The sequence below is a fragment of the Papaver somniferum genome, chromosome 8 (assembly GCF_003573695.1).
Source record: "Papaver somniferum cultivar HN1 chromosome 8, ASM357369v1, whole genome shotgun sequence".
NCBI lineage: Eukaryota > Viridiplantae > Streptophyta > Magnoliopsida > Ranunculales > Papaveraceae > Papaver > Papaver somniferum.
In genome coordinates, this window is record NC_039365.1 from 104,720,618 (window position 1) to 104,726,617 (window position 6,000).

General features: G+C 37.5%; 1 long non-coding RNA gene across 6 annotated transcripts; it reads right to left on the reverse strand.

The window, feature by feature from the left end:
• Nucleotides 1-2,341: 2,341 nt before the first annotated feature.
• LOC113302632 lies at nt 2,342-5,646 on the reverse strand. 6 transcript variants are annotated; one of them, XR_003336977.1, is made up of 5 exons: nt 5,376-5,646; nt 5,129-5,226; nt 4,169-5,030; nt 3,009-3,499; nt 2,342-2,653 (listed from the first exon to the last, which is right to left on the reverse strand). It is a non-coding gene; the product is annotated as an uncharacterized LOC113302632 (long non-coding RNA). The 6 variants fall into 6 exon arrangements; XR_003336978.1 differs by having other exon boundaries at nt 4,169-4,485; nt 4,852-5,030; nt 5,129-5,646; XR_003336975.1 differs by having other exon boundaries at nt 3,009-3,142; nt 3,403-3,490; nt 5,129-5,646.
• Nucleotides 5,647-6,000: the final 354 nt, after the last annotated feature.

A 6,000-nucleotide genomic window follows, 5' to 3' on the forward strand; every position in this document is an offset into this window, starting at 1 on the left:
ATGTTTTCATCTAACGGTGAATATTGAATGCTTTGTTACTAAGCTAACATTGATTGCAAAACCTGATTTGAATGACTATATAAAGGAGAACTCTAGCAACTGGGAAACCTAATTCCCATACCTCCTGTGTGATACTAGTTGTATTAGCTAGAGTCGATTCTCCTTTAACCTTAGGTTTCTATCGAGACCCTGTAGGTTAACGACTTGAAGACTTCATTGGTATTATGAAGCCAGACCCAACTATTTTCTTTGTAGTTACGTGATCTGATCTTGTTGTTTCTATCGTACTAAGTACAATCGTAAGATTGTCTTGAGATTGATTTCTCTATAGGCAAGATATAAAAGAAGTCACAAACATCTTCGTCTCGTCGTTTGTGATTCCGCAATATCTTATTTCTCTAGTCGATTAAGATTATTGTGAGGTGATTGATAATTCTAGGCTGTTCTTCGGGAATATAAGTCCGGGTTATCAATTGGTTCTTGTTCACCTTGATTTATCAAAGACAGAACAAAAACTCGTAGGTATTTCAGACTTTTCTGTGTGATACAGATTTTTTTATTAAAGTCTTCGACTTTGGGTCGTAGAAACTCTTAGTTGTGGGTGAGATCAGCTAAGGTAATCAAGTGCGTAGTATCCCGCTGGGATCAGAGACGTAAGGAGCGCAACTGTACCTTGGATCAGTGTGAGATTGATTGGGGTTCAACTACAGTCCAGACAGAAGTTAGTTTGTAGTAGGCTAGTGTATGTAGCGGCTTAATACAGTGTGTGTTCAATCTGGACTAGGTCCCGGGGTTTTTCTGCATTTGCGGTTTCCTCGTTAACAAAACTTCTGGTGTCTGTGTTATTTCTTTTTCGCATTATATTTTTTTATATAATTGAAATATCACAGATTGTGCGTTGAATTGATCAATTGGGAAATCCAACTTTTGGTTGTTTATTGAAATTGATTGATCCTTGAATATTGGTCTTTGGTACCGTTCAAGTGATTTCTCTTATATTCAATTAGACTCGCATATTTCTATTTGCTTGAGTAAGAATTGAATCGAGAAAGTGAGATATAACTCTTTGATATACTTTTACTAGTATTGAGTCTGACTGTCTAGTTGATTCTCTTAAAAGTATATTGGAGTTAGTCCATACAGATTGCTAAGACAAATATTGGGTGTGGTTGTTAGACCCCCGCTTTTTCATCTTGGTTGTGGGTGAGATCAACTAAGGGAATCAAGTGCGTAGTATCCTGTTGGGATCAGAGACGTAAGGAAAGAAATTGTACCTTGAATCAGTGTGAGATTGATTAGGGTTCAACTACAGTCCAGTCCGAAGTTAATTGGTAGTAGGCTAGAGTCTATAGCATCTTAATACAGTGTGGTGTTCAATATGGACTAGGTCCCGAGGTTTTTCTGCATTTGCGGTTTCCTCGTTAACAAAATTCTGGTGTCTGTGTTATTTCTTTTCCGCATTATATTTTGTTATATAATTGAAATATCACAGGTTGTGCGTTAAGATCAATCAATTAGAATATCCAACCTTTGGTTGTTGATTTACATTGATTGACACTTGAACATTGGTCCTTGGTGTCGTTCAAGTAACTCCTCTTATTCAATTGGGCTCGCAGATTTCTATTTGCTGATTGCGAATTGAATTAAGAGTTAGAGATATTAAACTCTTTGATATACGTTACTCTAGATTGAGTCTGCCTATCTAGTTGATTCTCTAGAAAGTGTATTGGAGTAAGTCCTCTCAGATTGCCAAACTAATTGTTGGGTGTGGTTGTTAGACCCCCGCATTTTCAATTGGTATCAGAGCAGGCAAACACATTAAAGACCTCATAAGTCTGTGTTTGCAGCGATCTGATGTGGACAGAAGTGCTATCTCTATAAACGTACCACCAGTCTTCGATAGCTCAAATTACTTGTGGTGGAAAATTGCTATGCGTGCCTTTCTTAAAGCGCGTGATTTTCAATCATGGGTTCACTACACCAAATTCTGGGATTAGAAACAGAGCTAAATCGTTACTAAACGGGGTTGTAACGGCTCTTGCGTGTTTCAGAAAGAGCTATTATAATTTCTTTGTAACGCCAATGTGGCCGTTACGAATTTTGGGTTGTAACGGCGTATGCAACAGGCACCAGCCGTTACTAAGTGGCGAGTCGTAACAGGCAAGAGCCATTACGAAAGTTTTGTAACATGACAGTCTTAACATCTCCAAGCCGTTATGAATCTTTTTGTAACAGCAAAAAAAATTACTGCCAGTCAACATTGCCCTGGTCAAAATTGGTCAGTGACCGGCAGTATATTTTCTTCCGGAAATACAATTAACCTGCATTCCTTTCGTCTATCACATTCAACAATAGCTTCATTCAATTCATATCAATATTCATTCGACTCATACCACATTCAAATTTAATCAATCAATTCATATCAAAAAAGAACATCAAATTCCGAGGGAATACATAGAAACTTCCTAAGTTCAGTTCCTTCTCACTTAGGTCGGTATATGTTCAGCTCAAAAACTACGTACAAAAACTTGCAGATACTTCTCAAAACTTGCAGATAGTTGCCAAGCATTCTTCATCAAGTTCTCCGTAATCCCTGACTTATTCATAAGGATAATAACCAGGCCGTTTGCAGTTCCTGCACAAAGAATCTGGCCTTCAAAAGGAAGGTAGAAAACAAAATCAAAACCGTTAAGAAGCCAAGATTTAAATATACATGCAATTTTGACGTAATTTGCAGAGCTTAGTGCTTTTAATGCAATTATCCTATATGAAACTCTGCAAACGATATGTAAAGAATCCTGAAGTTCTATAAACTGATCCAAAACTACTTATGCACTAGATCCAAAACTACTTATGTAAACTGCAAAAATTTAGGCTCTACCACCCATCACAGAGGAGATACCTATGAAGAAAAGATGGTTATGAGTATCATTGGTACAAATACATATATTAGAAGAAAAATTTAGGCTGTACCACAAATACAAATAGAAGAAAATTTTAGGCTGTACCACAAATACAAATATGAAGAAAAATCACAGCCGATGATGTTGCCATGACCACAAGAAAATGAATGTGGTGAGTGTAATCCCTGTGCCTGACCAGAAAATCACCAACCATTGAGGCATTGAGTGGGGAAACAAGCCTGAAGAGACCGGGGAAAATTGTCAAATTAGTGCTGGAAGTATTCTACTAACCATCATCAGAATGTGGCTATGACATAATCCTTCTGAGGAATGGGGTTTTTATACTACTCTAGTGACAATCCCATGGAGATGGCTGATGATTGTTAACCACTTACACTTTAAAATTGGGAGTTGAACTCAAAAGCGCATAACAAATTGGCAAATGCGAGTACACAGTAATCCTAAAGCATGCTAGTAAATATCAGATTGTATAACTCACCATCCCCAAATTTGATCATATAAGGAGATCAACTATGCAAATCGCGATGGAAAGCCAACAAAATGTTCCAACCTTTTTCACTGTTTTTCTGGAATCACTAAAAGAAGAAGTATAAAGATGATGTTCACATGTGTATATGTGAACGTTTGTCTTAATATGTGTGTGTGAGAGTGAGAGCATTGTAGGAATGGCAATTAGCCACCACAATATCAATCTATAACTAATAACAGGGTTTCGAGGAGGAATCCAGAGGCAAAACTTAAGAAAAAAGGTATTTAGCTCCACAGTCAAGAAGATGATGCAGAGGCAGAGAACTTGGATGAACCGCCAGGGGCCAAGCAAGGGATGCCATTCATCTTTGTCCCATTGAGCTGGTGAGAATTGACCTAATGTTCGTTTTAACGAAACATAAATACAGTGAAAACTCGAAGAGATCTCAAGAGACTTTCCACTACCAAGAAATTCTAGGCATTTACCACTGGCCACTGAAATTCAACACTAGGACCATCTCAATGTGGGCCCAACAGCCATAATTGGTTTTAATCACTTTCCACGATAATAAATTATCATGTGAATATGTATAGCATATGTATCACCATCAGTCAATTGGTTGTGATTGTTTCTACGCCTGCCTGCGAAGCAAACCAAAAAGGTTCACTTGAACAACAATTAACTCTACCTATTGTCTACTAATTTACTTAGTAAGTTATAACTGACCAAAGAATTTTTAAGACAATGCATACGATAGAAGAGAAACAGAACATACTTTATCGATAATATTCTGCTGGCGACTTATACCAACCAACTCGTATATAGTGAGATGTGAAAGAAGCCATCATACATAAACATTCTTAAACCTGTTATTTGTATTCTCCTGCACATAAATACGGCAATCTGTACAATAAGATCTTTCAGGAAGCTCTACAGAACGTACAGAAAAAATGAGCCACAAAAGACATAGTAAGAGTTAAGGATTCAACGAGCTTTTCCAACATGATGAAAAGGTCTTCAGGGCTAAGATGTAATACCAACACCAAGATCGGGATGAAGAAATTTAATGAACTGCCTAGCATCATCACATCTCTGGAAACAGAAAAGTTGCTAAGTCAAACACCATAGATGGTTGCACATATACATTAATAGATCCCAGATCAGCAGATGCACTTCAGTATGTAAACACCGAAAAACTGATGCCAGTTAAATTTAAGGAATTAAGTACACATTTGAACGAAATGACAGGAGAGGAACTAATACACTAAAAAGCACAGTGGCAATTGACTTTTCTGTTGTTGACGGAGTTGTCAAACTTCTATATTGGAAAGTTCTGAAATGTTTGATGCATGAACAGTATACACTAATAGGACAGATACAGTTGTTTTTGGGTTATGAGCCTTCTACAGGTGTCACATATATTTTCTAATTACTAATAGGATAGAAGTTAGGTAATACCTCCCTCAACCTAGTAGAAGTTAGGATATATTTTTCAAGTTACTACAGGACAGCTTAGCAAAAACCCCAGATCACTATAATTTGGACCAGAGAAAGAACAGATTCTACAATCTCAATTAGCAGAAAAACATTTGAACTAATACACAAAACTGACCGCTCCCTCTACTTCTTAACCTGAACTGCAAACAACCATGACAACCCATTAGCTCAAATATTCTAGCTTCAACAACCAATCAATCACAAAAACAAACAAAAAACCAAAAAACATCAAAATTACCTTAGAAGTAGTTAGAACACCACCATCAGCGCTACCAGAAGCAATCCCAACCCCTTGTAGCTTCTCAGCCAACTTATCAACTTCATTCCCATGCGCAGCTGAATAAAATGCCCTAAATCAGAAACCGAAATCTCATAATCGATTGAACAAGAAACCCTAAATCAATTATCTTTTTGAAACCCTAAAACAAATACCTAGATCTAGCTGAAAATAAATCGAAATCAAAACTAAATTAAACAAAGTAGACCAGATGCTTTCACACGATTAGCTGAGAGTGAAGATCAGTTCTTCCAAGTTCGAACTCCGACGAACAAACTAAAATCGAATAAATGAATCATAATACAGATTGAGACCCTAAAATCGATTTATGAATCCCTAAAAATCCTATTATAGATGATGAAGAAACTGAATCAAAATTGATTCATCAAACTCGATCTAGTTTCATCGGCTGAGAGGAAGAGAAGATAGGTTGAGAGTAGGAACTCGATCAGGTTTCATCGGCTGAGAGGAAGCGAAGAGAGGATGAGAGCAGAAGAGAGAAAAAAAAGAAACGAAAAATGAAATTCTCCATCTGGTTACATTAGCGTATACAAAAATCACGCATGTGAATCGCACACGCATGGGGGAAAATATCCTCTAATGTTACTCATTTTGGGTGGAAACACAGAAGTACGCGTGTGAATGGAACACTCACAGACTCCAGGTTTTACGACCCAGATGTGACGAAGCGTGTGGCTGGCATGCCTATAAAAAAACTTCGTAACGGCTGACCTCTGTTGCGAATTTTTCGTACCGGCCATTTGTAACGGGGATTTCGTAACGGCCAGAAAGCCATTACGAATTTCTGTTACTAATCTGGGATTTTGATGTAG